Below are 22,476 nucleotides of genomic sequence, written 5' to 3' on the forward strand. Positions count from 1 at the left end.
GTGCAACATATAACTGGAGTATTGCTGAGCCCTCTGTTTTACCAGTTTGGGTTCCCTCTCACACTGTGATGTTGTGACAAGCTGCCATGCCTCCAAGTTTGCTCTCACACAAACATCCACAGTCAGGAACCACACCCAGATGTGTTCATGAATGCTCTGGCCAGCCACTGCATGAACCAACAATAGAGAGGCTCCAGCCAAAATATCCCCAGCACTCTAGCCTGGGACCCCAGAGCTATACCATCCTGCCCTGGTCAAAAGCCTGACCAGTATGAATTTATTACCCAGTCCGCCACTTCTACAAAGGAAAGTGGATGTGCACCAACTCTTGTTCCTGAGCTGAGATTTTCCCCCAAGCACTTCACTCAAACCACACTGTTTTAGGTAAAATATGAAACAGATTTATTAACTACAGAAAGATAGATTTTAAGTGATTATAAGCGATAGCAAACGGATCAAAGTAGATTACTTAGCAAATAAAAAACGCAATCTAAGCCTAATATACTAGATACGTTTGAATTAAGCAGTGTCTCAACCTGTTAGACAGTCCACCAAGGATTCATACATAGGCAGGCTTCCTTCTTTCCTGCCTGGGACCAGCACTTTCCCCAGTTCATTCTTTGTTCCTCAGGGGTTTCCAGGGGTTCTCTTGTGTGGGAAGTGAGGCCATTTGGTGATGTCACGTCCCCCTTTTATAGCTTCTTCCATATGGTGGGAACCCTTTGTTCCAAGTCAAGTTCCCAGCCCAGTTTGTGGAAAAATACAGGTACCAAACTGGAGTTCAGTATCATGTGATCTAGTCACATGCCCTTGCATACTTCGATGAATCATGGCAGCCATTATCCATAGGCTGACTGAAGCGTCCCCAGGAAAGTTCATCAGGTGAAGATAAGCATTCCCCATGGCCCACTGTCCTTGTTGATGGGCCATTCAACTTGAATAGGCCAATCACAGTGTGCTGGCAAACTGTATGTAAAGCTTTGAAGCACATTTGAAATACAAATACATAGTTAATATTCATAACTTCAGATACAAACATGATACATTCATACATAATATAATTGTATTCAGAAAACTATAACTTTTACATAGACACCTTACATGGCATATCGTGTACAAGATGCATCATAATCGTATCATAATCATATTACTATGGTGAATATGGGGTGTGGAGTGTCACACCATATTTACCAGCCCTGCTTCCTTTGTGTCCTATCTTGCACATGTAGGCAATGGGAATTTTGGGTACATGAAGTGGCTGTGAATGGTCAGTTATTTTATTACTTTAAATGTTAAGTAACCCCTGGATGCTTTTTGTGGAAGAACAGTGGGGAAATATCAACTTCATCATCATAGGGAAAGCCAAAAATATTGAATTGCTCTCTGGAATACAAGCCCTCACGTTCTAGAAGATGTTCAGTGTAGCATAAATAAGAATGTTTTCCTATGAGCATTTTCTATCCTGCAAATTGCCCATCATCCATAATTCCCATTATAGGCTTCAGTTGTGGATGCTCCCAACAGTGACCTGGATCAAGGTCTAGGGCTTTTAAATAGACCAGAAGGGCACCATGAAATTAACATGGTATCAGAAACAATCAGGCCATGTAATGGATTACAGCAGAATTTTTAAATTTGGGTATATAATGATAGGCATCTAAATAAGAAGAAATAAATGGGAGTTTAGGGGGCTCAGCAATTTTCATGATTGAGCGTTAAAAGAGAATCACTAATGACTCTCTTTGATCAGGAGCAGATGGGAGGACATGGGAAGGAGGTTAAAGTGGAGACAAAAGTAGGGAGGACCCTTGGGGCAGGTCTACACTACCCCTTATATCGGCAAAATGTATGTTGTCCAGGGATGTGAAAAAAACACCCCCTTGAGCGACATAAGTTTCACTGACATAAGCGCTCATGTATACAGCACTATGTTGGTGGGAGACACTCTCCTGCTGACATAGCTACCACCAATTGTTTAGATTTTTTATGTCAACGGGAGAGCTAGTAAGCTTGCTAGTGTAGACATGGCCTTGAAAAAATGAAGAAATGTCTAGTTTTTTAAACACTATGAATGACATCCTAGCTCCACTGAAATCAATGGCAAAACCCTAATTGACTTCAGTGTCCTAAAGGTTTCACCCAATGTTTCTAAATCTCTGACCTGTGGCTCCCTATTGGATTACAGATTGCAGTATATTAACAATGAGAAGCAAAGAGTGAGAGGTTGGGAAGAGAGGTAATCATCAAGAAGCTCACCCTCCTTCGAAGAGGCCTACATACATAATAATTTAAAACAGCCAATTTAATTAAAGAAAATTCCTTGCAGGCTGAGACTTCACATGACAAGATTCAACCAAGAATTATTTTTTTTAAAAGCTGCTTTCAGGCATAAACCCATAAAACATAAGGGGTTGATATTGCAAGACAAAAAGCTCTACTAGCTGTTTGCTGGTCAAACATATTGATCAGATTTACAGAAAGGTCAAATCTCTGAATGGCTAACAAAACTCCCCCCTTATTATGGACGCCAACCAGGACCATAAGAATTCAGGCTTGTTAGCCACATTAGCCTCCCATTAATTCAGATGCCTGAGAATGTAAAATTAAACCCAGGAAGTAAAAATCTTGTCTGTTTTGAACCTGAACATGCATAGTGCTGAGCACCCACAGTCCTTGGATGTTGGTGGGTGCTGAGAGTGCTTTGCGTTTCTCTAAATCAGGCCGCATTTTTTAAAAAAAAGGAGTGTGAGTAAAATGATTACAAAAGACTAGAGATGAGTGGCAGGATGCGGCATTTCCTCCCCCCTCTCCGCCCCCACAAACACACCTGTTTCCTGTCCACTCTGGCCACATCTGAGGTCACACTCACACAGTTTACAAGGCACAATAGGTAGCAGTGCTGTAGGATGGAATTAAAGAAGAAAACTTTTTTAAATTAAGTAAATGCCAGGAAACACTTCTCAGTGATGATACTGATTAGATTAGAATAGTCTCCTATTTATGATAAAAGATTGGAAAAATCACCTGAATTATGGAAAGACCAGTCCTGCACTGAGAGGATTAACCAGATGATTTAGAAGGTCTTTTCTACCTCTAATTTCTTTGATTTGAACTTTTAACTATTTTTGCTTCCTCTTCTAGCTTTCTCATTCTCTAGATAAGAGCTAGGTATTATTATTATTTTATTACTCTCTCACTGCTCTATACTACTTTTTTCTACTATTGTACATGCTAATACTTACTCTGCTTTCTTCTTTACGAGCCACATCCCAGAAGAGCTGGGTGCACACTGACCACTGAAGGCAGAAAGCCACCTTTGCTACATCCTCCATTTCTTCTCTGCATCCTGCAGAAGCCCCTCTATTGGTGTTCTGTTCCAGCCAGTGTCTGTATGTAGGGAGGAGGCGCGATCAGACTTGTTGTCCCCATCAGTGGCATTATCTCCTCTGACCAACCTGGTGGGGAATCTTCTAAGGAAATGATGAGTAAATCAGCTTTAATTGAGGAAAGTTTCTTCTTTGCACCCAGTCTCCTAAGGCTGTCCCCAGAGACCCTCCTTTATGTGGACAGTGACAATAGGGGAATATTTGCAAGTGCAGCATGCTGCCATGGAAGCAGTGTAAGACAGAGAGGCTGTAAAGCCCACTGCCTTGTGAAGTTTCCTTCCAGTCCTCTACAAAGAAGTCAGTCATGCACATAGGCCATACATTTCAGTCTGTTCATTCTCTCTTTCCCCATTACTCCCCTCTAAACTGCTTCCCTTGGAGCAACAACACAAGCACAATAACTGGCTACTGTGGAAATTATGATGATGATGTCACACGTGGGGTTATGACAACAGCCACCGGAGAAGCAGATGAACTCTTAACACCTGGAAATCAAGTAAATGTCCTTAAAAATAACAAGAACAAGGGAGAGAGAGATATGCCACAGATATGTTCTCTGAACTATGTTGTTTCTAAACAGGATACTCTTCCAAATTATATGCGAGACTTCAGCAGCATTTTAATTTACTTATGAGTCATGTCTCTTTGGCAGAAAGTGGTTTGCTTTTATAATTTCATTTCCAGGATTATCTTCACTTTAAAGTGAAGGTGAGCAGTCAGTCAAAATATTCCAGCTCTCATCCCTGGACCTAATAATAACCATAGATTCCTTCCCAAAACACTGCCATCAATAAGTTGTCTGCGTGAGAATGATGCCAAGCCAAACTGTTTGACGTCCCACCTACTATCAGGAATCCCAGCAAAGACTGAGAAGTTAGCTTTGACAACCACTATACTACTTAAATTACGTTCTTAGTTCTTTTTCCGCTCTAGGCCTCTGGATATTTAGACAGATGTATATAGAGACTTGCAAAACTTAAGGGAACAGCCATGTTACCTCACTTTGTACTGTTTAAATGACAAAAAAAAAAAAAAAAAGCTATCGCCAGAAGTGAATGAGAGGTCAGGGCCTGGCTCTTACTGAGTGTACTGGGTTTGTCCTTTGTTTTCACTGATATTGGGTATCAGTCAGTGGAAGTGTGGAGTCTCTTCTGTGCTGAATTCCCCATTGGTCTTGCTCCTTGATGACAATACTTTACAGCTCTATAGCACCTTCTATCTGAGATCTCAAAGCATTTAATAAAGATTAACAAATGAAACCTCACCAGGGGCTTTGAACTGCAGTGGGAATGGGATGCCTAATTCCATTAGACTTCTGTGAAAATCCTACTCTTAATAACTGCATAAATATGTCATCATAATTTAAGCTTCTGGTGGGAGCAAGGTTCTTTTCCTGAGCAATGGTTATGTTTACTACTGCTGCTGCCGCCGCTGCCCAAGGACAGTCTTGTGAATGAAGTACTACACCTAAGTGACTGATCCTGGTGGGGGGAGGGGAAAGAATTAATTTCCTTTACAACTCAATGGACCAACAAATAAGAAACAAGAGTGTCTGTTTGAAGAGCACCAGGAGAGGCAGGTCACCTGGCTTTGTTTGGTTTGGCAGAGCCAGAGCGTTACTATGAAATGAAGCTGCTACAACATGCCTTCCCTTTTCCTAAAGACACTAAGACTCCTCTTCCAAGAGGAGCGTTCCAGCACAGCACACGCAGCAGATAAGTGTCTGCCAAATGACAAAAATCCACAAATGGCGTAACAAGCATGTGAGGATGGGGTGGGGATTCCAAATAGAGACAAATCTATGTCCCTCGGGGAGTTGGTATTGAGCTGATCAGTGGGAGATATTTCACCGCTAATTAAGTCTTGATCCTTTGGCTGCACTTGAAACAGAGCAGGAGTATATCAAGTCTGAGAGCAGGTGCTGACTAGTTTGAAAGCACTGGTCCATCAAATTAGGTAAGGGTTTTACATACAGTAACTCCCTTTAAAAGGGAGAATGTAACTTGCTAAGTGATATATATACCCAGACCCTTTCAAGTATAATACATTATTGACAGTTACAATGCCTCTGATTTAGTTTTATTCACCAGAATATTTGTAAAATTCCCCTCTGCTGCAAAAGATCTATCTCTGTCTCATATTCTGTCCTTGTCAGTGTTTTTCTTGTGAGCGCTTAAGGAGGCAGGACCAGGTGCAGCTTAGAAGCCAAGAGAGATTACATTTTTGCATAGGCTGGCTTGGTGGGATCTCAGACTCAAGTAAGAAATTCTGATTTTTATGGGAGATACGTCTATCATTCAGTTTATACCCTCAAAGGCTTCAAGGGCAAGAGCAGAAGAACATGCAAAAGATCAGATATTTAGTTGAACTCTATCCCAAATTAGTAGAATCTTTTGGGGGCTGCGTCAGTCTCTTTAGTGGCACATAGATTTCTGGTGCAGGTCGGAATGAGGAAATGCAGAGGTAAATGAAAGTGAAAAATAATAATACCTCTGAGCATTTTTGAATCCCAGAAAGAGTTAACTTCAGGTTTGGATAAACTTTGTATAACATTTTACCGTACATAAAAAGCATACACATAATTTCAGTCTGAATGATCTTTATTCTAGAGTAAAGGAGAACAGCAAACCAGGACAGAATAAAAGGAAAGACCCCATACGAATGTGCAACATGGCTCCCCTCTGGTAGGACTGCCTGTGAACTGAACTCAAGATGGCAGCCTCCTCTGCAGACATGAATGCTCCCACCGTTGCCAATTCCAAGTGCTCACAATCACAAGATTGACTGAAAAATCATAAGAATTTTTAAAAAATAATACAACTTGTTTTCTTTTTATGTAATAAGAACATAAGAACGGCCATACTGAGTTTGACCATTGGTCCATCTAACCCAGTGACCTGTCTTCTGACAGTGGCCAGTGCCAGATGCTTCACAGGGAATGAACAGAACAGGGCAATTTATCCAGTGATCCATCCCCTGTTGTCCAGTCCCAGCTTCTGGCAGTCAGAGTTTAGGGACACCCAGAGCATGGGGTTGCATCCCCGACTACCTTGGCTAATAGTCATTGATGGACCTATCCTCCATGAACTTATCTAATTCTTTTTTGAACACAGACATACACACTTTTGGCCTTGACAATATCCCCTGGCAATGAGTTCCACAGGCTGGCTGTGCGTTGTGTGAAGAATTCTTCCTTACGTTTGTTTCAAACCTGATACCTATAATTTCATGGTGACCTGTGGTTCTTTTGTTACGTGAAGGGGGAAATAATAGTTTCCTATTCACTTTCTCCACACAGTTCATGATTTTATAGACCTCTATCATATCCTCCCTAGTCATCTCTTTTCTAAGCTGAAAGACCCAGTCTTTTAAATCTCTCCTCATCTGGAAGCAGTTCCATACCCCTGATCATCTTTATTGCCCTTCTCTGTACCTTTTCCAATTCTGATATATCTTTCTTGAGACTGGACAACCAGAACTGCACACAGTATTCAAAGTGTGAGCATACAATGGATTTATATAGTGGCATTATGATATTTTTGTTTTATTATCTATCCCTTTTCTAATGGTTCCTAACATAGGTAGTTTTTTTGACTACTGCTGCATATTGAGCAGATGTTTTCAGAGAATTATCCACAATGACTCTAAGATCTCTTTCTTGAGTGGCAATAGCTAATTTAGACTCCATCATTCTGTATGTATAGTTGGGATGATGTTTTCCAATGTGCATTACTTTGGATTTAGCAATATTGGATTTCATCTGCCATTTTGTTGCCCAATCACCCAGTTTTGTGGGATCCCTTTGTAACTCTTTGCATTTAGCTTTGAACTTAACTATCTCTATTTGCCTTCTGGTGTTTGAGAATTACCTTTTTAACCTTTCTCTGCCACCATGAGATCTATGCATTTACTTTAGTCATAGCAGAGATTCTCACATAATCAAATGGGGATTTAAAAAAATGACCAAATATCACAAGACTCATGACAAAATTATGAGAATTGTCAACATTGAAAGGTACAGTTCACAGAAAACATTCTAAAAGTTACCTAGGTATATGCAAACAAAAGTTCCAGCTGTCTCTTTCTTTATCCAACCAGATCACTCTGGTACATTGTCTCTTTAATGTATGACTCCTGCACCACCATCTCTCGACAAGGTAAACAAAAACAAGTTAAATTAAAACAAAACTACATTTACCCTACTCTCCATATTAAGTACATGTTACACCCCATGTAAATATATTTTGTATTATATATATCCTTCCAATGATCTCCAAATGCTTTATAAACTTTGTATTTATTCCTCAAAGCCCTCATATTATAGGGTATGTATAATAAGCTACATATTATAAATCAGAAAACTAAGACACAGAGTTGGGAAGTGACTTATACAAGGTAGCACAGGATACATATGGCAGTGCCAGGCTTAGAACCTCCCAACTCTCCTCATTCGCAGTCCTGAGCCTTAACCACAAGGCTCTTCTTTCACTCCTCAGTAACATTTAAAAGTCAACTGTTTTCTAGCTGAAATGAATGGGAGATGAAGGCTTTCCATATCAGTGCAGTCTTTTTCAAAGGAACAACATGGCCTCCATTTATTTTAAGGAGTAAGTCTAGCTGTTTTGTTATTGTTAAATACCATGTTAATTTCAAAAGCCAAAATTTTCAATGAAATTGACAATTGACAATGAAAATTTTGAAAATTTACTAGAGATTCACTTTTTATAAAGTTACTCATGGTTTGGCAGAGGAAGGAAAATTTGCTAGTTGTGATACTTCAGAAATGGATATATTGAGAAATATTTATGGAATATGAAAGAGTAGAAACATTGGAGATAGCATGATGTGATGGGGTGTATCAGGACCTTTGAGGCTGCAGGCCTGCTGCAGGCCTTATGGTTCTACTAAACCCTAGCCCAGGAAAAGTGCAGTAGAGGTGAGTCCTCCAGACTGCCTAGAGAAGCTGCGGGGAAGCAGCCAATCAGAGCCTAGCAGGCTCATATAAAAGGAGCTGCTGGACAGAGCAAAGTCAGCTGCTGGCTGGAGTTAGAGGTGCAAGGATGATGCTCTTGGCTGGCTGCAGGGCTGGACAGAGCAGCTTCTGGCAGGGACCGGGGAGCAAGGAAGGTGCTCCTGGCTGACTGCAGGGACTCAAGCAAGACTTCAGCCCTGAGCTAAGGGTAACAATAAAGGTGAATGGAGCTGCAGGGAAGTGGCCCAGGGACCAGGAGCTGCAGAGTTGGCTGCTATTCATAGGAGCCATGGGTTGGGACACGAAGCACTGGGTGGACCTGGGTCACAGGTGGAGTGGCCAAGGTGAAGAGTTTGGGCCACTGGCCTCAGGTGGAGTGCCCAAGACCCTGAAGAAGGGGAGTTTAACCAAGCATGGGGAAGGGGCTGAAGACCCTAGAGAGGTCAGCATTTGTGGACTTTGATACACCCCCCAGAAGAAGACTGAACTGAGAGAAGGACTCAGCTGGGATCAGTTGAGACTTGCCAAGAGGCAAAGAGTGTCCAGGGAGGGAGCCCTGGAGTGCCGCTCTATCCCAGAGCAGGGACCATTTGAGAAGGACCATTTGAATGCTAGCCCAGATGGGGGCAGAACAGTCAGAGAGAGTCAGTAAAGATACTAACTGAGGGCACTATGATAGGCCCTGTTGGACTGATTGAGGACTGAGTCCAGGGACAGGGTTACAGATAGAGACATAGCTAAGGGCACTGTGATGGGCCCTGTTGGACTGAGTACTCCAGAGGGGGTTTATTTTGTTGTAAGCCTAAAGACTGTGTGTGACTCGGCCGGAGGGCTGAGTCACTGAAAAATCTGCCTGAGAAGGTTAACTATCAGCAGTGGTCACCACAAGTAGCAGTGCAGGTGCAGACACACCCGGCCGACAGGGGTACTCATGAGAGGCAAGTGGGCCACATTACACATGAACAGAGCATTGTGCTGGCATCAATGTGAAGTTGTTTAGAAAGTATCAGCATAGAGATACTTGAAACTTGCACAGGAAATGTAAGGAAGTAGTACAAATATGCAAAAATGGTGAAAACTGTATGTATTAGGACATAAAAAACTAGAACTCTGAGTAAAACATGCATACGCCTCATGTAACAACACGGGATACAGTAAAAATGAAAAAGAGTTGGGTGGGATAAATGCTTGGATCATCAGTTGCACATATCAAAGAAGCATACTAACTAGGCTGCATAAATCCTAGCCATACACTTTGATAGAAGAGATCACAGACTCACAAGATTGGTTTCATATTCTTAAAACAGAAATTTCAAGATAAAGAATACAAAATCTCATTAAGGTTTATGGGTAACATTTTCAAAAGAACCTAAGTGGCTTAGGAGCCTGTGACAGAGTGGGAGTAGCCTAGGGCTGGCTCACCACTTGGTGCACTTTGTAATCACCCCTGCCTAGGCCAAATTGGGAGATAACTGATTAACCAGTTAGTGAGGCAATTCAGCTCATCAGCCCAGAAGGGTTACATGGAAGACAGGAAGGGAGAAAGGGCGGCTGGAAGGAAGGGCAAAGAAGCTCAAGATCACAGAGAAGTGAGACCTCCCCCCGTGCCAAAGGGGATATGTTGAAGCTTGGGGAAAGCGTTATCATGATGGGACATGAAGCTGCATAACATACTGTAAAAAAGTACACTATGATGACCTAATGTAAGCGTGGGTGAGGACTGCTTGCAAAGAGAAATTCAGGGTTGAGGGAGCATGCCCTGTGACACTTGGGGCCTTGTCCAGGAACTTCCTACTTCAGTGTAGGCAAAGGCTGGAAAGGGGAACCAATAAGAAGGCCTTTCAGGAGTTTCAGTGGAGCCAGCTCACAGAAAGACAATCCTTGTTATTCTAGTAAGCAGAGGTGGATTAAGCTTTTGTGGGACCCTGGGCCAGAGCAAGTGGGGCCCCTCCACACCCCTTCTGCCTGCAGTCCGCCACTCCGCTTGGCACTCTTGCTGGGGAAATGGTATCAGGGTGGAGGGGCACCCATTTTTTCAGAGCCCCCCGATTGGGGCACCTGGGCATGGGCCCCATTGACCCAGTGGCTAATCCGCCACTGCTAGCAAGCAGAACAACAACAAAGCTGACAGCAATTTATTGCAGGTCAGTCTCAGGTGCAGCAACAGCTCTAGCGGCTGGTGAGTGTCTTGATAGAGAGTGATAACTGAATGATGGGCATGGAGCTGTGCAAAATGGGCCTGACAGATGATCCCAATACCTTTTTGTTAATGTTCAAGAGGGTTCAGGAGGGGTCTGGAAAAAGAGGGTATGGGCCATCAGATTGGCTCCTTACCTCTCTGGAGAATCTCAAACTGCTTATATGAGTCTGAGTGATGAACAAGCTGTGGATGATGACACCATAAATACAGCCATTTTAGACTGGATTGCTCTGTGGGAAGAATGATACAGACAGAAGTTTTGAGCAGCAAGTTGGTCAGAGGGGGCAAGACCTAGGGCCTTTGCACAGAAGTTATCTGATTGGGCACCTACGTGGCTGAGACCAGATGACGGAAGAGCTGAGGAGATCAAGGATTCCATTATTTTGGAACAGCTGTTACAGAGATTCCCTGAGGTCACTAGGGTTTGGGATTGAAGGCACCAATCTGCTACTTTAGAAGCTGCCATTAAAGTCACAGTGGAATGTGTAGACGCTGATGTCCCTAGTAAAGCAATCTGTCTATGACACAAGAAGGAAAGGCGGGAAATTACTGACATATATTTGGCATATGCAGTCCAGTCAAGCCATGCCACAGAGTTCCTACCAAAGGTGTTCAAGGCACAAAGACCTCCAGAAAGGTTTGTCATTTTGCAGTCCTCAGCAATGTGTGTTAAGGTTTGTGACTGCCCACATTGACATAGTGGACTGTCTGTAAAATGCCACTGAGATTTCACTGCAGCACAAATTCCACGTCCAGTATGACTGTGAGGCTGCAGGAGAAGAAAAAGACAGGCGAGGAAGGAGATGGTGAGACTTCAAAAGCAGGGGAGCTGTGCTGTGGTGTCCAATGGTATAAAAGGTTACCCAGAATGTGAAGACAGGTGGGCAGAAACAGAGATGTGGATGTTACCCCCTCCATCGAATGCACATTTGTGGGCGAAAGATGGAGAAATTTCCTACAGGTGTTTTAGCCCTGGTCTACACTAGGATTTTAGGTTGAATTTAGCAGCGTTAAATCGATGTAAACCTGCACCCGTCCACACGATGAAGCCCTTTTTTTCGACTTAAAGGACTCTTAAAATCGATTTCCTTATTCCACCCCTGACAAGTGGATTAGCGCTTAAATCGGCCTTGCTGGGTCGAATTTGGGGTACTTGGACACAATTCGACGGTATTGGCCTCCGGGAGCTATCCCAGAGTGCTCCATTGTGACTGCTCTGGACAGGACTCTCAACTCAGATGCACTGGCCAGGTAGACAGGAAAAGAACTGCGAACTTTTGAATCTCATTTCCTCAAGAAAAAAGGCGCGAAATGATTGTCTGCTGCTGTTTTCACGGAGGGAGGGAGGGAACGGGGGCCTGATGATATGTATCCAGAACCACCTGCGACAATGTTTTAGCCCCATCAGGCATTGGGATCTCAACCCAGAATTCCAATGGGCAGCAGAGACTGCGGGAACTGTGGGATAGCTACCCACAGTGCAACACTCTGGAAGTCGACGCTTGCCTCGGTACTGTGGAAGCACTCCGCTGAGTTAATGCACTTAATGCACTTAGAGCTTTTTCTGTGGGGACACACACACTCGAATATATAAAAACGATTTCTAAAAAACTGACTTCTATAAATTCGACCTAATTTCGTAGTGTAGACATACCCTTAGAGGTTTAAAGAAACTTTTAAAGAAACTTTGCTCATGGGAGGGGATGACAGTCCCCAGAGGAAAACAATGAGGAGAAAAGGTCCTGGTAGGAAACAAACAAAAAAAAGTGTGAGAGTTGATTTGCCTCGTTAACTGGTTAATTGCCCAGTCCTAATCAATTATCTCCCAATTTGGACCTTGCAGGGCATTTACAAGGTGCACAGAGCGGTGAACCAGTCCTAGGTGAATCAATCTGTCTCACTCACACACACACGCACACACACACACTTTTTTTTGGTTTTCTTCCAGGACCTTTTCTCTCCTCATTGTTTTTCCTCTGGGCATGAGCAAAGTTTCTTTAAACTGTCTCTTGTTTGTTTATAAGTTACCCTCATACACAATCCGAGAGAGCCCAAGCACCAATCTATGCTGTATTCATACTCATATACCCAACGATATCACAGAGTCTGGTAGATTTCCTCAGTAGGTGGTCATTGATAGAGGGGTGGTTCCTGCTTGGGTAACTGTGTATGTGGTCACTGTATTCATTCTTTGTGTGCTTCTAAGAGTCTCCCAATTGAAGAGAATTGTACAGGGTACCGTTCACCCTATTGTTCTGAAAACTCTAGCACACAGGAGCTGAGCTTACCCCTAGGGACACTATCATTTAACACAGAATTATCAATTCAATTTTAAATGGAGGCTATGTTAGTGATCATAATTCACGTTACATTGAAATGCTCAGCATGGTCTTCACAGCCACAGGTGTACCTATTACCTGCTGCCATTTTGCTGAGAGCAAGCTCCTCACTCTGGCTCTGGTGGTGCTGCCTGGTCCAGGAGTGAGGTACTTGATTTCCTTGTGCCTGAGGGGAGATGAGTGTGTGCAGGCAAAGCTATGGCATTCCCACAGGCACCTCACATTCTCAGTGCACCCAAATTAACTTGCCACTCCCTCCATTTATATTGTGAGATGAGATGCGCTCCAGTGCCTACGTTATAATCAAATCCTCCCCCAAACTGGCAGACAAGCGGATGCCTGCAGAAAATTTTTCTTTTCAAATAGCATTTTTATTGCAAAGGCCCTTACTGCATCAGTAGTGCAATGCTCATAGCAAAGCAAATGAGGCAGCATTAGTAATAAATGGTTTCATGAGGTTGAAATAATAGGGTTGCATGTATATACAGGGTTTGCATACACACATCATAGTTCTCTAACAACAGAGCAGTGCTTTCAAAACTTTACAGGTAGGTTGGCAAGACACCATAAATTATGAATAGAAACACATACAGTGCACTTAGAATTAGTAGTTCAAGATCACACAACCTACTGTACATTTCCTCTTATAGTTGAGTAGAATTGTGACATTACACTGATATGGAGGCCCTGTACGCCATCTGGAAAGGCACCGGGAACTCCAACCACAAACTCATACATACGTAGCACCTTCATGAGGTACAGTTAGTATAGAGGGGATACACACTGACCTTAGAAAAATTCTGGGTGAAGCATGGCTGGGGTGGGGACAGAGCACAGAAGTGAGCAAACACATCTCACCCACTGGCCTTTGCAGTGCCACGGCCTCTGGCTGGAGCAGCCTGTTATTTTTTACACATTTAGCTTTCCAGTCTGTCAGTGCAGTTTCCAGACCTTTTCCAGCAAGGAATATTTAAGCTTTGCTTGGACATTGCAAGGCAGAGCTGCTTTGGCCAGCACACTGTGGTATGACACATTCTCATGCCACTCCACCAGAACCACTGAGGGGGATCAGTGTGGAAAACAGCTTGGCTGCATATGTCTCCAGGCCTCTTGAACAGCTCCTTGCTCTGCCACTCTGGGATCTGTCTCCTGGATAAATACTTAGGGATCACGACTGTCTGAAATAGGTGCAGCTGTTTTTACTAAACAGTATCCTTTTATATACCACAATAACCCCCTCCTCCACCTGTTCCTCTTAAATGGCTTGGTTAAGAACTCCAATATACTCACCCTTCTGTGGGATCTAAGACTCGTGATGCTCTTGTAATTCTGAGGTGGTGCGCATATGAATACTGCATGAGGTGGGAAAATCTGACTAGCTGCAACAGTTATCTGGTGTGGAACACCAGCCCCTACTGAGCCTAACCATTGTTCTCCGTTTGTTGATCATTGACCTCAGCCGGGAGAATCCTGAAGAGTGCCCCACGTACACCTGTAGAGCATCAGGTCACTCTCAGGGCCAAAAGGAAGTGCACAAAGGAGGACCTGTTCTCTGAGACTGTACAGGGCTCCAGGCAAAATGCAGAGGATGCTAGGGATTGGCATGAACAGCTGCTTGAAGAGAGGAGGAAGGACAGAGAGGTGCAGAAAGACATACAGCAGCTACTGGGACTGCAGACCCAGCTGCTTGAATTAATTGTTAACTAGGGAGTACCAAGGACACCACCTTTGTAGTTCCACCCACTCCAAAGCCTGGACAATATTGGCGACTGGCAGGGATCATATACCCCCAGCTCCTCGAGCCCCCCTGCCCCAGGTCATTTTTCAGTACACTCTACTGCAGGGAACAAAAAGAACTGCTTTGATTGTAAGTCCTGTCATCTGTGATGCGCTGCCAGCCAGTCTGCACATTGCACTTTGTGTGCATAGCTATGGTGTGCAGTTAGTAGAGCCACAGTTGTTTGTAAGTGGCTGCCTCTCTTTTGTGATGCTGGCATGTGGTGTGGCTAATACCGTACACGTTGTTTGCATCTTTATTGTAATTGCTAGCATTGCAGCGCTGCTTATAGTGCTAGAAAGTAATCCATATGGCCAGAAAGGATTCCGTACCTCATTAACTAAATAAACAAATACTTCAAAGTCCATAATCCATATATATTACAGAAACAATTGCCTTTGCTCAGTCTATCAATAACCAACAATTATTTTACTATTGCTCACTGTCAGTCTTCTGTACTCCTGTCAGATATTTCTTAACATTAATTAATTAATGCTATGTTACAGAACAAAACAAAAAGACCCACTCAAGCAGTGTACAAATACAATGTACCACTGGTTGCACTAATAATTACTATAAATAAAAGACATACCCATGCGAGCTTCGATTGAGTTAGCACACTAGAAAAGAGCTAGCACAGGTATGCCTCCTTGAGCTAAAAATGATACCTTCCAGTCTGGTGCAGACATATCCATAGAAACACTGGCAGGCTATTGCCCACTGTCAAGTAAGCTTTTAAAGCTTCCCTCACCTGAACTGCACTGGCGGTGGTTGTTAACTAGCTTGTTTTCAGGCTGTTGGAATTCAGCAGACAGCCTGGCCACCTCGCTCATCCACCCAGGGGATAGGGTCTCAGCCTTGCTCTCACAGATGTTATGCAATGCAGAGCATGCAGCAGTACTTGGGGGAATATATTTCCTACTGAGATCAAACCTTTTCCCGAGACATCTCCACCTGCCCTTCCAACTGCTCAGGTGGCAAACAAATCTTTCCATGTTTTTCTTTGTTTGTGTCCGGCTCACTGGCATCTGAGCCAGGGAAATAAAAGGTTGACTGGGTCATGAATAATCATAATTTGCACATAAACCCCATTAATGTCAATTGGAAATCTGTTGAAAAAGTCCCCACTTTCAGCTTGTCGAAAACTGCACTGCTTCTAAAAATCTGCGCATCGTGAACTATTCAGACCAGCCAACATTTATGTCAGTAAATTGTCCATGATGATCTACCAAGGCCTTCATAACCATTGAGGAGTACTCCTTTTTACTTATGTACTCAGAGTCTAGGGTGTGTGTGTGTTTGTGCATCTATTATTTCCTGCATGTTGCCTAACCTGACTACCCTGTACAGCCCAAAACTGCTGTTCTACATACAGTTGTTCTGTGACTAAGGATAACTGTATGATCATGTCAGTTCTGTGTGGGTATTCACAAACCAAGCACTCACCAAGGCCTAACTTGTAGCCACAATGGGACAAATTCTGCTCTTGGTTAAATTAGTGGGGTTGCTCGGATATAGTTGGGAGCAAAATTTGGCTCAGTGGAGTTACACCAGTACAGTAACTCCTCACTGAACGTTGTAGTTATGTTCCTGAAAAATGCGACTTTAAGTGAAACGATGTTAAGCGAATCCAATTTCCCCATAAGAATGAATGTAAATGGGGGGGGGGTTAGGTTCCAGGGAAATTGTTTTTTGCCATACAGTACAGTACTATAGTTGGGAGGTGCCCCTGCCTTACCCCACACAGGCACAGCCCACTGGCACTGGGGACAATGAGGCAGGCAAGGCGGCTGAAGGTGCTGTAGGCTAGGAGAAGCAGGTTGTGCAGCAGCAGCAGTAGCAGCTTCCCCTACTCTGCAAGCACCAGAGGCGGGGGGCTCAATCCTCGGCCCGCGCACTCCATCTCTTCCCCCAAGTCCCCACCCTTAACCCACCTCTTCTTCCCCCCTTCCCCCTTTACTCCGCACGCCGTGTCCTTGCTCCTCCCCCCTCCGTCCCCTGCCTCCTGCCCTCGGAAATCAGCTGGCTTGAGGCATTCAGGAGGCACGAGGGAGCGGGGAGGAGCGAGGACTCAGTGTTCAGCCTCCCCTCTCCGTCGCCTGCCTCCTGCCTGTGACAATTAGCCGGTTGGTGGCATTTGGGAGGCAGGGGAGGGAGGGGGATCCTGTGCGCCCAGTCCTCGCTCCTCCCCCTCTCTCCTGAATGCCACAAGCCAGCTGATTGCCACGGGCAGGAGGAGGAGGGAGGAGAGGGAAGGCGCTGATCTGCGGGGTCTGCCGGCGGGCGGGAGGTGCTGTTTGGGAGCGTGTAGGGGAGATGATAGAGGGGCTGCCAGCTGTGGACAAAGCAGGCAGCCAAACGACATTGTAGTGAAGCATTGCACAACTTTAAATGGAGCATGTTCTGTAATTAAGCAGGGACATAAGATTGAAACAACATTAAGCGAGAGGACGTTAAGTGGGGAGTTACTGTATGAGTTTAGTCAAATATGCTTTGTCCTGTGTAATAAATACATGTTCTGCATACTCCACACATGTACTAATGTGACTCATTAAGAGGGAACTGGTTCAGCCCACCTGTGCCTCATTAACAGCCTCACAATGGGACCTGACTGAGGGAAGCTGGTTTTCATAAAGAGCCAGACTGTGGCAGAGACTTCAAAAAAGCTGCAGTGAGCAGTGGCTTCTGCAGGAAACCTCTACCTTGGAGAAGGGGTTGAGCATAAGGAGAAGACTCCTGAGAGTGGCTGCTGAGCAGAGCGTGTTTCAAGGAGCCCAGTCCACCCTGTGACAACTAGTAAGAGGACTTTCATCTTCTAGCTGCAGATCCTCAGCTGGTGTAAATTTTTGTCCATTGCTTCATAGATGGAGCGATGACAATTTACACTAGCTGAGCATCTGTCCCCCAATAGGCTCTGCACAAAAGGGGTTACACAGGTACATTGTCCTGTATGTTACAATGGCAGGAAATAAATGAGATTGAAGGAGAAATCCAAAAGCGCAACAACAAATGCTGAAACCGTATTGGGTAGACATGACACTTAGAAATAGGTTAAAGAGATTCAGATTTGAACTGAGTATATTACTGTGCACATGTACAGATAAGAAACACTTTGACATTTAAAAATATATTGTTCTGCTGACAAACCTAATTGCTTTCTGCTACAATTGCTTAGTGGTTCCTCTGAACAAAGACCACTACCAGCCATTAGAAACTTGAAAAGTAGAAGTTCAAATGACAATACACAATACTTTGAAACGAATTTGCAAAATACTAAGAAAAACTATATAACTCAGAGGCTCCAGACTCAAGCCTAGGAATTAAATAACCAATCAACCCCTCATCCTCAATAATGGGGGGGTTAGGTTCCAGGGAAATTGTTTTTTGCCATACAGTACAGTATAGGGGTACTGCTTTATCTACACATACATCTAATCAGATCACTAAATATCCAAGAAGTACAAACATAGACACACTTAAGGTGGAGTTTGCAAAAGTGCTTAGCTTTGATCTAACTCAGCTACCATTGAAGTCAGTGGTAAAACACCCATGGGCTTCAATAGGAGCAGAGATAGGGTGACTCTGAGCTGAGTGCTTTTGAAAATCCTAGTCTAAAAGTTTATTCAGGAACAATTCACCTGCTCTAGACTGTTTTCTTAGAGTTTTCTACAAAAAATATCTACAGAGATACAACTCGTCTTTTTTTAATCACATTCTAGAAACAGGAACAAAATACCCACATAGTATAAATTTCAGATATTTCTTGAATAGAGAATTCTTATGGGCCATTTGAATATTGCTTTTGAATATGGACATTAATATGTGGACTCAAGCTGGAAATGGGGGCCTGATGCCAGTTAGGGTATTACTTTTTGAGCGTGATAAAGCCTTGCTCTGTGGTTTAGGGGGAGAGTCAAAGAGACACTTTCAGAGAAAATTGTCCCTGGAGTAGAACAGAGACCTAGAGAGCTGGGGAAGCCTGCCAGAAATGAAGCACAGCCACAGGAAGGAGGGGGCTGCAGTTACCTTGCCCTATGGGGAGAAGTCTGAATACAGGATTGGGGCTAAAAAGACCTCTCTGGAAAAGCCAGTACATAGTCAGAAGCCCTGGGAAGGAAAGAGAGTGAATCTTGGTTTGAGTTGCAGGGCCCAGTTGTTTAGAGTTCCCAAGACCTGGACTCTATAGTAGGGGTTGGGGTGGGTTTCCCCTACATTGCCACCTCTTGAGGTGATGCAGTGGATCTTGTGAAGAGGAGGATGGAGAGATTGAACAGAGCTCAGAGGGACTAGAACAGGGCCCAGGAAAGGGCAGTGTTGGAAGGATATATAAGAGAAGACAGACCCTCGAGAAGGAAGGACTGTGCCCAGAGAGGGTGGGTTAGAAGAGTTGTTTTGGGCTTGTTTGGCCTTTGGACCTAGAAGGGGTGGACTTTTTGTGACTTGGCTGGAGCGCTCAGCCACCTCAGCAACTGAACTGAGCAGTGAGGGGAAACTGAGGCAGGGTGCCTGCTGTGCTGTGAGGTGATGTGCTGGGACTGCACCCAGCCCCATAGGCGTTGAATACTGACTCTCAGGAAAGAACAGTAAGCATCATTACATACTAAAAAAGAGTTTTTGACAGCAGGAATGGGTTTACCCGATAGAAGTAATTAGTAAGGTGCTGGTAGCAATAAAGTATGGAAATGATGAAGGAGATCTCCTCTGGGCTGTGTTGTTATTTTTTAGCAGGTGTGGTATCCTCACTTCTGTACTACAGATGTACAACATGGTAGTCATGTTGGTGGGATTATCTTTGTGGTCTATGGTGATATACCACACAGATAACCTTTTACTGAATAATAGAAAGGTTAGTTACATCATGCTGGTTAGCTGCATGCGGTTCATGGAGCTCTGACATAAACACTTACCTACCTTAGCAGGAGATATGTCACAAAAATAAATTGGGACAAAGGTCTTTTGTTAGAAATCTCCCCAAAGCCAGGGGATGAGTGCCTTATTAGGAAAGCCCCCTTCCGGTAGCCACTCTTTATTTGGATTTACAATTCAAATGGATTTTTGGTGTTGATTCGTTCTTTGTCCTGTAACAGCCCCAGCATAAAGGGGCCATAAGCCTGATGAACCAGTCCTCAGGAATGCTATCAGCATAGGGGAATCCCTGGGTAGTGCAGAGCTACCATATCCGTTCTACCCCCTCCTGCCCACACTTACACCTCTCCTGGCTCTCCCAGTACATGGAGTGTTCCTGACAAAAGGCAACATGCCTGGATGCCCCTTGTGTTCCAGCTATTCCCCATGTCAGAATGTTCCCTTGGGGCCAGAGACAATATCACAGTTCAAGTTAGCGCATCTTTGAGGCTGTTTTAACTTGCAGCAGGGGCCTCTGCATTTCTGACCATAGCTCTTCTCCTGAATGCAGTTTTCATAGAGATTTAGAAATCAACATGGTAGACTTTAAACTAGAAGTGGCCCACTTCTTTCCCTCCCTCATTCCAACCCTTTCCTTGTTTTGATACTACTGCCAGGCTGTGGATGAACCAAATGAGGCCGATGGAAGTATCACAATCGTTGGCTCCTTTCTAACCTCCATCTTCTAACTCCCCCACCCTCAGGATTAATGTACATCACCTCCAAGATATGGCAAACTTCCAGCTGCTTGGGAGCCCATGGCCACACACTTGAGCTTGGAGCTACCAACTGTCAGAGGCAGCAGCCCTATGCCTTCGGAATGGTTACAACCAGTTTCTTTGAAGTCCTAACCCATCCGTTATCTCCTATTGCACAGTGCTTGTGATACACAAGTCCATTTCATGCAGCTGCCACCATTTAAGTCAGCAGGCATTTGGAGACATACCGGCTACCCCAGTGAAAGAGATGAGAGTTTAACAAAATGTTCATCTTCATTTAAATTATTTGGATGCTGCATAAGAATAACATTCTCTGCACCTTTTCCCTATAAAGCCAATGACATGTCAGATCTCTTTAATAATAATAATAATAATAAAAAGAACTCAGGCAGCAGCCAAGGATTCTGATAATGGTGAAAAAAGTTAGTACAAGTTAGAACCAAAGCTCTGGATCAATACTGGGACTGATTAATTCACCTGTCATAGATGGTGATTTTAGCTCCTCCATGCTTCTCATTGCTGCCTTCGTAACAGCCAGTGACTCCTCTGAAAGCCTAAGGCTGACAAATTTGCTGTTGAACATATGCTATAGGAAGCCAATAAGATAATACCCAGACAGCTGAACCAGTGAACACAAACGGTGGGTTTTTTGTAAAAAATGTCCTCATGATGAGCCAAATTCATCTCTAGAGTAAGGGCAACTGCCACTGATGTCAGGTCCACACATCTTTCATTGACGCTAGGGTCCAGATTCTCCTCTCACGCTAGTGTATCTCCACTGATGACGAGTGCCGTTATTCCAGATTTACACCAGAGTAAGTGAGAAGAGAATGTGGCCCTGTTGCTTGTTGCACCCACTTACTCCTGGGCTGAATTTGCCCCAGTGCTTTTCTTTATCACTTAACAAATATGCCATCTGTAGCAACAGACTTTGGCACCTGCATCTCCCACACCTGTGGGCCTCATCGCTCTGAAAACCATTTTATCTACCGCAGCAAGAGAAGACATTCCCTCAGAGGAGATTTCTCAGAATCATAAATGCTGCTCAGCAAGAAACAGGCACTCCATTTGCATTAGCTGTGCAAGTATTTCAAAGCTTGGCTTTCTGGGTTTATTTGTCTGTTACTATGAACTCTACATTCTGGAGAATTTGCTCCCAACTTCTGGAGTGAGTTTGATGCCAATTGCATAACAAAACTATTGACAATACATGTTCACATGAGTAAATCCACTTACATTCTTTAAGACCTGGCTTTTGCTCTCCCTGGCCAGCTGACCTCCCTTAGCAACTAGTGCACATAGCAATCCTGCTGAGAAATCAAATGTCAGAAAGCAAATTTTTCATTTACAAAAAAAACCACACACAAAAAAAACAGGCAGTAGGGAAAGCTTATAACAGCTAAGTTACAAACTGCTGTCAGGCCAGGGTAGCTAACTTGGCAGTCCATGATCGAACCAGAATTTTTTGCCATTGATTCAAGTGGGAAATGTTCTTGTCATTCACAGTCAAAGCATATCAAAGGAATTCATGGTATGAAAGTTGTCTGTCTCCTACCGCTTCTGCATACACCATGTGCTGGGCCACTTGGCAGGCCGGGAGATTACGTAAAAAATCTTGGAAAGTCGGCTGCCTTTGTTTGCTATACCAGAAATGCTTTCCTTCTACAGCAGCAGCTCTGTTACTGGAGATTTCAAACAGAGAGACAGGCCTACATCCAGGCCAAACCAAAAACAGCCCGTCTCCCATTCATTACTTCAATAAGGTGCCTTGGGGACAGATTCACAAGAACCATGATGGGCTCCAGCACGTGGCATGGTTCCTGTTCTACGCTTCACTCAAAATAAATGCATTCATGTTTGTCAGGAATTTAGACAAACCAACTAAAATCATACTAGCTGGGCTCTGCAGGAGCTAACACAGCGGGCGGGCTGGGGGACGTAGGGGGACAGTTTTGAAAGCAGTCCAGGGGATTTAGCCACACACACCCAATGATATTAATGAAAGCTGTGTAGCTGAAATCTCCTGGCCTGCTTTGAAAATGTCACCCTAAGTGTCTCTTCCCACACAGAGCTGAGCTTGGGTGAATCTGATATTCCCTTCCCCCACCAAGGGGCTTCAGTCAAGTTAAAAAATATATATTTACAATGGATCAGATTTCTTTACCCTATTTAACAAAA

The 22,476-nt window shown here is 43.9% G+C and overlaps 2 long non-coding RNA genes across 2 annotated transcripts in view; one reads left to right on the forward strand and one right to left on the reverse strand.

Annotated features, from left to right (window-relative positions):
- Nucleotides 1-22,476, forward strand: part of LOC125635270 (uncharacterized) — a 188,100-nt gene that overhangs the window by 38,057 nt on the left and 127,567 nt on the right. The window lies entirely within an intron of this gene.
- LOC142071852 (uncharacterized) lies at nucleotides 379-21,101 on the reverse strand. The gene is made up of 4 exons (XR_012668060.1): nucleotides 20,776-21,101; nucleotides 3,243-3,470; nucleotides 2,828-2,899; nucleotides 379-978 (listed from the first exon to the last, which is right to left on the reverse strand). It is a non-coding gene; the product is annotated as an uncharacterized LOC142071852 (long non-coding RNA).

This window comes from Caretta caretta, chromosome 4, assembly GCF_965140235.1.
Source record: "Caretta caretta isolate rCarCar2 chromosome 4, rCarCar1.hap1, whole genome shotgun sequence".
In the NCBI taxonomy this organism is placed as follows: Eukaryota; Metazoa; Chordata; order Testudines; family Cheloniidae; genus Caretta; species Caretta caretta.